Raw genomic sequence first — 9595 nt, 5'->3', positions numbered from 1 at the left:
TTTCTAGGTGTGAACAATTTTCACTCTTCACACTCTGCAATGCTGCGAAAGGAGTATCAGTCCCAAACACTATGAGCAGTGGCCACGAATGATAGAAATGGTAGGCCACAATATCTGGAGATAGCCAATTTGAACAAGGCTGATAACGGGCAAGTAAAGATTTATCTCCATTATAGATTAATATTTTTTGTTCAAAAAGTTGCATTAAATATATTTTCCATGTGATTCCCTTGTTAAAAGATTAAGACCTTCCATGAATGTTAAAAGAGAGGAACAGCTCTATGTCTTTCTTTCTTTCTTTCTTTCTTTCTTTCTTTCTTTCTTTCTTTCTTTTTTGTCTCCAGGAATTTATTTTTTCATTATTTCACATATTGTTGATGTTCCTTTGGAATTGCTTCTTTCACATGTCAAATGCTGTACTGGAGTTCCTTTAGTGATCTGTGAGACAAGCAATTCTGCTTGTCAGCTTACCTTTCTCTCACACAAAAAAGAAACCAAAAGGAAGGCAAGTTTTAAGTAAAGCTCACATCTGATTTTTAACACTTCTGTGTCACACACGGCTTATATTTCATGTCATTTCACCTATGCGAGAGTATTGAAGTAGATTCTCAGAAATGTACTTCTGAATTCTCAGTATTTCCTTTCTTGAAAAGGCTCCATATTCTCTATTTGGCTCTAAATTGAGTCTTTCACAATGGACACTTCTACATTAAACAATTATAGCACTATAAATCCACTTCAGCTGACCTGGCTGCAGGTTTGTAGTTTGGTGAAGCAATAGAGGAACTCTCTGGATGAGAATTCTAACTATTCCTTCTTAAAATGCAAATCCCAGTATTCCATAGGATGCAGCCATGGCAGTGGAACTGGAATCATAATGTTAAAATTGCAGAGTGTGAAAATGCCTGCGGATTTTAATCAAGAGTATCACCCAGAGCCATGATCAGCAATGAAAATTCCCCCCAAATACCCACACACAATCATGACTGATGGTTTCCAAGTAATCGGGACTGTAAACTTGTGTGATTTCAGTCTGAACTTTAAAGGAGTTATCCAAGGTGCTTGAACCTATTCTCAAAAAATAAGTTCAACACATTGGATCACTCCTAAAACCTGCATAGATTGACTTTTTCACTAACATGGGGGCCATTTAGACTACCTTTTACCCCGATTCCCAAACTGGATTAAAAGTGGGAAGTTCCCAGTAGCGCCAGTTTTTACACATCTGGATCTGAGTTTTGCACATCAGTTCTGGGGCAAATTCCCCCTCAGCCCGGATTTTCCAAAAGTGGGGTATTCCCCATTTTATTCCTGAAAAAGACAGTGCAAGCAAATGTGAACTTGGCCCTGATCATGATCGGGGCTAAGTTCAGCGGGAGGGGTAAAGGTCAGAGGGTGTGCAGTGGGTGGAACATGCCTCCCCTCTCGCTTCACAAGCGGCTTTTTAAAAATAGTTTGACAGATTATTCGAATAAAATAGGAATCCCCCCCCCCCCCCCGTTCTCCATTCAAACAGGAGAGTTCTGCTCTGAACTAGGTTGGGCTTCTGCCTCATGCCTCCTTCTCCCCCTAACAGATAAGCCCCTTCCTACCTTCCTTCCTTCCCTTGGAAGAGCCTCAGCAAGCAGAGGCTCTGCCAGCATTGCCTCCCTTTCCCCACAGACAAACACACACACTGAGGGAGGGAAGAAGGGAAGGCTGTGGAGCTCCTTCTACCTGAGCTGCCCAGAGCCAACTGCTCCTGAGGGAAGGAAGGAAGGAAGAGTCCAGGGAACGTGCCCTCTCCTCCTCCTGCTGCTGCTGCTGCTGCTACTGCTGCTGCAGCTCTTTCAAGGAGCCCCACAGACAGAGGGAGGGAGTCCCAGTGGTCAGCCCGACTTGGCCGGAATGCAGGGAAGCTCTCCGGACGCTGCCCTAAAGCCGCCCAGGACCATGCCCCTCCCCAGGAGCATGACAGCTTGACCAGGGCTCAGGACACTCTTCCTCCACTGTCCTTAGGCCTCTCAAGGCTGCCCACTGCCCTGAAGCCTCGGGAGTGCGCTGCACAGGCAGATAGCTGGCTACTGTGTCCAAGCTCCTCTCTGCTGTGCTCCACAACCAGCACTGGTTGAGCAAGTCACAAGAAGCCAACTCCACCCAAGCCCAAACATCGGGCTATCCCCTTCCTCCTCCTCCTTTCCCACCCCCCCAATCCTCAGTCCTTGGGCATTACGCTGCAATGGAGGACCTGTTTTTGCCCTCAGAACTGTCATGTCTTTTTTTTTTTTTGACAATTTTTGACAGATTATGCTAACGTTGCCACCAGATTTTTTTCAAAAAAGGGAGGGGAGAAAGCACGCACGCCGTTGGCCAATGGCTATTTCACACAGTACCATGACAAAAGCGAAAGTAAATTATTCAAGCATTTGATTGACAACAGTAAGTCTCCATTTTAAACTGCTGCTGAGAGAAATGTGATCATCAGTGGGGTAAATTGTGGCAGGGATCTTCGACCGGGGCAAACGTTAGTGAAAACTTCTTTCTGGAGAGATTCAGTACCGGCTTACCGAATCCGACCTGGATCTATCCAGGATGAATGGGCCAGTGAGAATGGGGCCATGGATACCATCAGCTGCTACTGGCTAAATACTTTTGAAAAATATTGCTGCGGTCCAAATCTAACCTGTCTCCACAACCCCTGTATATAGTCTGTGAATACAGACATGCACATCAGCAGAATCTCAGCTCACCAAGGTTGCCTAATGTCCACCTTGAAGATAATTGCAGGTTTATTTTACCAGATTGCAAGTATTTGTTTCCTCTTTACATGGAAAAATGACCATGTTTCCTGTGAGTATTTTTCTAAATATATACATTTGACACACATTTTTGCCTAGATGTCAAATATATACATTTGAGACACATTTTTTTCTTTAAAAAATTGTCCATGCCAGAGTTAAGAAAAGAAATACTTATTGCCCTTCAGTTTCTCTTTCCACTGCCCTACGCAGTGATATGGATTGGGTTAAAAAGAAAGGGAAAAAAAAGACTCTGTTTATTGCCACCAATAGGAGACCAAAATCTTTGAAATGAAAGTTGAAATGAAAATGTCCAATAATTTCATGCACCCCTTCTCACTTCTGCTATCATCTCAGCTGCAAGCTACTAAATTCAAGCATTCAGACTTTCACTTTTACTCTAGATGAGATAATGATACTTGGAAGCCATGTGGGAAAGAGAAAGAAGGGGTGAACTCAGGACTCAAAATTAGAAATATGCCCTGTTATATAATGCATAATACATTTGTATTAAATTAGCGAGTCTAAGAAAATAGTCTGAATATGCATTGTATTTGCTGTGTTCCCCCTTCTGCCCCCATTTCACGCTACTGTTTTGTAATGTTGGCAGGCTGTGGCATGCACACAGGCCACCACAACATCTCCCTCCCATTTGTGCATTTGTGTGTGAGAAAATAAACATGGAAGTGTTTAAAGTTCAGAACTGTCCCATGTGATGGGACATGGATAATTGTGGCAATGATGCACAAATCCCAAAGGACTGAAAGCCCGTGAAAAGCCAAATGGAGCAAGCACCAGTGCAGCAGCTGGCCATGCACACAGAACAAGGATCAGCAAATATAACTCTAATTAGCCACTGGCTGCTACAAATAATGTACCTCCCAAGGTTCCAGAGGACTAGACCCAGCCAAAGAGACACATGGCCCCAGGGTGTTCTGTGGCTGACAAATCATATACACACTGAAATAACAGGATGTTCCTGCTTTGATTAGATTTTCCATACGGGAAACTGCCATGTCATTTTTGTTTGCCCTCCACAACATCCAGCTCTTCCCTTTGAAAAGTATTAGAGAAACCTAGGAACAATACAAGAACAATGGACCCTGGAACTCAGGTTCCAGGTTCCAGAGTCCATTGTTCTTGTCTTGTTCCTGAATCTTACAATTCCTGAGGTTCATTCATTTCTGCCCTCTTGAGATTCCTGTGATTCTTGTGTTCTCTCTTCTCCTTACCTTTTCTTTGTCAAAATCCTGCTAAAATCACTTAAGTTACAAGCACTTTCTTAGTTCAAAATACATGTGCCCAAAATTATATTGGGATGCATCTTCACTGTAGAGATAATGCAGTTTGACACCACTTTTGGTGCTGTAAATCTATCCTGTGGAATACTGGGATTTGTAGTTTTGCATGGTCTGTGCCAAAGAGTGTTGGTGCCTCACAAAAATTACAAATTCCAGGATTCTATGGGATAGGGCCATGACAGTTAAAGTGATGCCAAACTGCATTATTTCTACAGTGCAGATGCACCCTTGAATTACAATTGAAATTGTGAGGATAATTTTTGAGGGCTCTGTACATAGAGCTTAAAATCAGTTTGAGCAGCCAAACTTTGAGTATGATCCTTTCTAAAGTCCCTATTTTATAATCTGGGGACCACAAAATCTGAAAGCTTGTCAAGGTCTCCATTTGACCACAACTAATCAGGAGTGTCATTGCTCCTCAGCTTATCTTCAGGACGGAGATAAGGATATGAAGAATATTCAGAAATGTTCTCATTGTTCATGAGACAGCCTCCATGAGATTACTGGACTTCTGTATAAATGCAAACCAGAAAAGGGACCCTTAATTTTTGTGTGTAAAGTATTTACAAGTTGCACAAAATGCCTCTATGTTGAAGTGCTCCCTGCACAGAAAGGCAGGCTCATTGATCAAAAAGATACAAAGTATTCAGTCCTCATTATTTTCAATAGTCCATGCAGAAAGGCAGTGGCAACTGTAGTTTGAACAAAAATCATTCCTAGAATTTGTACCCCCTCCCAAAAAAAAGTTAATTGCAAGTACTTTTATTGAGAACATGCAAAATTATGTCCCAAGAAAGGAAAAGGAAATGGGATGTTTCTCGTTCTTAAATGCAAAAATGGGAGAAATAAAGATTTATATCCCTATAAAGATATAAAACCCAGCAATAGTAACTGTATCTAAAAAAACTGATCCATCTTCGGAAGGCCTTTCCCTTACAAGTTGTAGTCTCTTTCTCCAGCTCTGTTTTCTACTGAGTATATGTTAAAGATGAACTCTGTTGTTAAAGAAAGTTGTGTTCTCGCACCCAATCGCTTAATGCAGACTTAATCCATGGTGGTCTGATAGGAGAAACAAAAAAATAAAGTCTGGTTAGAGATTGTTGGTGTAGTCACCTGCCAAAATCTTCTAGAGGAGACCAGCAACTGCATAAATGGTTCAGAAATTAGAAAGTTTCAAAATAGAAATGTACAAAAGAGAAACTGTGTACAAAAGATTAACAAAACAGAAATGATGCAGAGATGGGGTGGTCCAGAGCAAGATTTGTAAGAAGAAGAAAAAAAATCCAAAGGAATGTTCCTGTTTATTTAGAGTCTACCTTTCCAATCCTCCCACCTTCCCCTTTTGTTGCTGTGGTCAGTGTGAGGATTACCCACCATGTTCCTTCCACATTGCAACAAGCTATTTGGAATCCTTCCCCCTCTCCTTGATCTTTGGATCACTTTTTGAACTTCTTTCTCTTCCTTCTACCCCCATAAGCCACAGAACCTCACATTTGCTTAGCCCTGGCCCTTCAATTTCACTGAGCTGAAATCCAGCCCACTCACAGAGCAATCTCCACTCTCACAGTGAGTATACTGTGCATACTGTATGTATTATGAATGTAGTGTGTTGATGTTCCCCTTCTTTTGGTTCATAGAATTGTACTCTATGTCTGCTTTAATTGTCTAAAGTATAATGGACTGTTTATGCTTTTATAAGCAAATCAGTTCCCTATTTCCCACATGAAAATGTATACTTCATTGTTGGTGAATCCTCCTTTAATTTTTTTTTAAATACTACATTGTTTTATTTTAAACTACTGTAGCAATTTATACTAGTTATAGCAGTGGTTCTCAATATTTGATCCTCCAGATGTTCTACACTTCATTTCCCAGTATTCCTGCCTAATGGCTATGATAGCTGAGACCTTTGAAAGTTGAGGTCCAAAACACCTGAATGACCAAATATTGAGGACCACTGACTTATATGAAATGTTCATTTTGCTAAAACTGGACTAACACAGATGACAGCTGAGTATTGTGATTTCTGTGTCTGACCTGCTGCACCATTTTGCTCCAATCTGTGTGTGTGAGTGTGTGTGTGTGTGTGTGTGTCTGTTTTTGTCTGTACATTTGCATTTGGGAATCTTAAGGGGAAAAGAACGAGGTGCCTTTATTGATGCAATCTGAGAGAGGGAGTTATGGGTGTTAGGGGACTGAACATGCCAGGTAAAACAAAAGGTGGGAAAGATGGGATCTGAAGTCTATCCTGTATCTCAATCCTTTTTTTTCCACTCAAGTTCTAGGTGCCCTGTTAGCTTGTTATCTGCTCTCCTGGTACTGCTGCTGAATATGATCAATCCAGTATTTAAGACTTTTGTCTTCCAGAAGACCTACCCAGTTGGTTTTAAACTATGAATATGAAATTAAGATGTTTTAATTTATACTGGAATAATAATAATAATAATTATCATTGTAAGGTGCTGGAGCGGTGCCTGGATGCTTTAGTGGGCTGGATCAGGGCCAACAAACCAAAGTTGAATTCCTGTTCCACAGAGAGCCTGTGGACTTGTGGTTCTCGGGTCTGAAAATCGGGTAAGCTACCTGTTGTGGTTTGGGTGCAATCCTCATGAAGAAGCAAGTATGCAGTTTGGGTGTATTCTTGGATCCATCTTTGTTAACTGATAGCCTGATGGGCTCCAAGATTCAGAGTGCATGAGGTCAGGTTTGTGTACTTTGCCAGTTTGCAAACTTGGAAGTACAGCTATGAACTAGACAAGATCCTGAAGTGTAAAGATATAACATTGAATTCTAAAGTTAAGATTGTTCATGCCATCATATTTCCAATTTATGTTTGTTTTATTATATAAAATATAATTTTAACCCAACCTTTGGGTATGATAATTTAATGTAGATGGGATCTGAAAGTAGTTGATCCTCCTCCTCCAGCTCCCGTTTATGGTTACATAGAAATTTAAAAAAATTAAAAAAATGTACCATCTTCTGTACAAAATAAATGCTATCAAATTTCTTTACACACAGACAAGGTCTCCACTCTGTGTGTGCACACACACATGGACATTAAGGCCTTGCGCAGAGTGGAGAAAGGCTTCCCCAGCTGTCTTCCAGAGTTTTTCACTCTACAGGTTTTTTCATCTCTTCTCCTCCATAATTTGTTCTTCAAACAGTTTCCTCTCCCTGTGGCCCACTGAAGGCCCCCGCATGTATTTCTCTTCTGCCTCCTTGTAGTCAATCTGATCCACAGCTGAAATTGCATATATGATGGCTTCTGGAAAGAGGACATCTAAGATTAGTCGGATACAGTCTCCATTGATGTGCTGTACGATTTTAGCATCTGTCTCCAATAAATTCCTTTCAAATAGTTGTACACTTGATCTTGCTGGGAGTCGTCTTCCAGGTACGTCTCAATGTAGGTCAATTTCTGACGGAGACAGAGGAACTTTGTCAGCCACTGTGATGGCTTCTGCCTCTTCAAGATGGACTGGGAGGTGCTCATCTGCCCTTTTGGCCTTGATGATGAAGTCCACAATCTTTTTGTTGGCTCTGTTCCTGGCTGCCCGCGTCCAGTCGGGAAGTAATTTCTTCACCAGCCTTGTGGGGGTCAACTCAGAATGAGACTCTTGGACCTCCTCCTCTTCAATCTGTGGAAAGTTCATCTGGGACACATTCAGGCCTTCTCTCCGAACTGGATAGCTCATAGCATCAGAGCAATATTCCAAGAAGGATCCCACAAAAGAACTGCAACCAATTCTAATCCAGTAGTCCTCTATCAAATTGATTCACCAGTTAATTTCATGTTTATAACTCTCTCGGGCTGCATCTATCAGCTTCTTCTCCTCGCAGTCAAAGTGTTTGAGATTTTTGAGAGAGATGGAAATGCTTCTGGGTTTGTCCTCCACGTATTTGTCTATGAAGCACACACTGGCCTTCTTTGCTTTCCGGTTCAAGTTTCTCACCACAGCAGGCCAGTATGGGTATCTTTGGCACTTACACCAAACCACCTCCCCTTCTTCAATAGAACCCAGTTCTTGAGACGAGAGGAAATTGGGCAATTCGTCTTCTTCATTGTCATCTTTTAAAGATGGGCTCAAGGAGCTCTCTCTGACAGGACTAAGTTGTAGGGAAAGATCAGAGATAGACTCCAAGTCTCCTTCAGCATCAGATTGTTCTCCATCCATATTCTGGCTTTCTTCTCTCTCCCATTCTAAAACTGATGCCTCAACAGGCCCCAATTTTGAGTCCTCCAGGCAAAGCCTACACCGTCTCTTCCGAGAAGGAGACAAAACCGCATAGTTCCGAGTGGGAGTTCCATTTGAGCCCTCGGGATGTTGATGGCCGCTGGACACTCTGCTGTATTTCCTACGGGGAGCCTCTCTTTCCTTGGAGAATTCACTTGCCACCAAAGCAGTGGGAGATGCTGACAAAGTCTTTTGTTGCCCAGGCCTCATGCCTGCCTTCTTGCTGACTAGTGATGATTTGGAGCAGGATTTGCAGGAAGGAGACACCGCTGTGGTGCTGGTATTAACCAAATGTTCCAAAGGTTGGAAGGAGGGACTGCCTGCAGCTTGATGGTATTTCACAGCCCCCTTTGAGGAACAGGTTAATTTTCTCTCCACACAGGTTCTGGGTGATGACTGCAGTTCTTTCCGAGATGTTCCTGCCCTTTTTGCTTTGGAAACACAGCATGCTTGACTTGTGAACTCCTCATCACCTAAAGGGCCACACCATGTAGATTTATGGTTCGACGAATTCATGGAACAAAAAACACATTCATTTTGGATTGCCGTAACCTCACATGGGATGGGAGTGTCACTAATTTTCTGCTCTTTCCCCCTCTCTGGTGGGTCTTTGTGAGGGGAAAGCCACTGAGTAGTTCTAAGAGACAACCAACCTTCTTCCAGGGTGTCTTTCTGGATTGATAGCTTTTGTCTCAATGGAGAAGCATCTCCAGATGGTGCAACAGGATCCAAGAGATTCAGAGCTTCCCTCAGAGCTTGGCAGTAGATCACCGCCTTGACAGATTTGCAGCTTCTCTTCCTCTGACCTAACTTGGAGGCAATGTCTTCGATGGTTTCCTTCTTCATGGGTTCCACAGCAGTACAGTGTACATTAACCTGTTTCTGCAGGCACAAGATTTCAAGGCGATGAATCTGCCTTCTGGAAGTCCGGCTCCTAACCTTTGCTGGCCACAATTGCTTCTTCCATTTGCAGAGGACATATTCTCCCTCACTCATTGCCATTGTTCATGGAGCAAAGAAAGGCATCAAGGTGGAAGAGATGTGGTCAAAGTTTCTCAGGTACCCTCAGTGCCCACTTTGGGTGAAAGGCGGCCTCGAACTTGCCACACCCGAAGCCCTCTGGCCTCTTCTTCTCCTTAGCCGTTGCTGCTGATGTCTCCATTTCCAATTTATGTGTATGATTGTGAAAACTAGGTAGTGAAGGAAGTTGATAGGAAGAGGAACAGCTCCTTTGAAATGTGGTGCTGGATAAGAAATCTATGGATTCAGTGGACTGCTA

General features: G+C 42.5%; 1 pseudogene; it reads right to left on the bottom strand.

Annotated features, from left to right (window-relative positions):
* Positions 1–7175: 7175 nt before the first annotated feature.
* Positions 7176–9318, bottom strand: LOC149316855 (PWWP domain-containing DNA repair factor 3A-like; annotated as a pseudogene).
* Between the last annotated feature and the right edge of the window lie 277 nt (positions 9319–9595).

This window comes from Sceloporus occidentalis, unplaced genomic scaffold, assembly GCF_023333645.1.
Source record: "Sceloporus occidentalis isolate IW3139 unplaced genomic scaffold, rSceOcc1.0.p SCAF_3, whole genome shotgun sequence".
Taxonomy (NCBI): Eukaryota; Metazoa; Chordata; class Lepidosauria; order Squamata; family Phrynosomatidae; genus Sceloporus; species Sceloporus occidentalis.
This window is presented reverse-complemented; position numbering and strand designations above follow the sequence as displayed.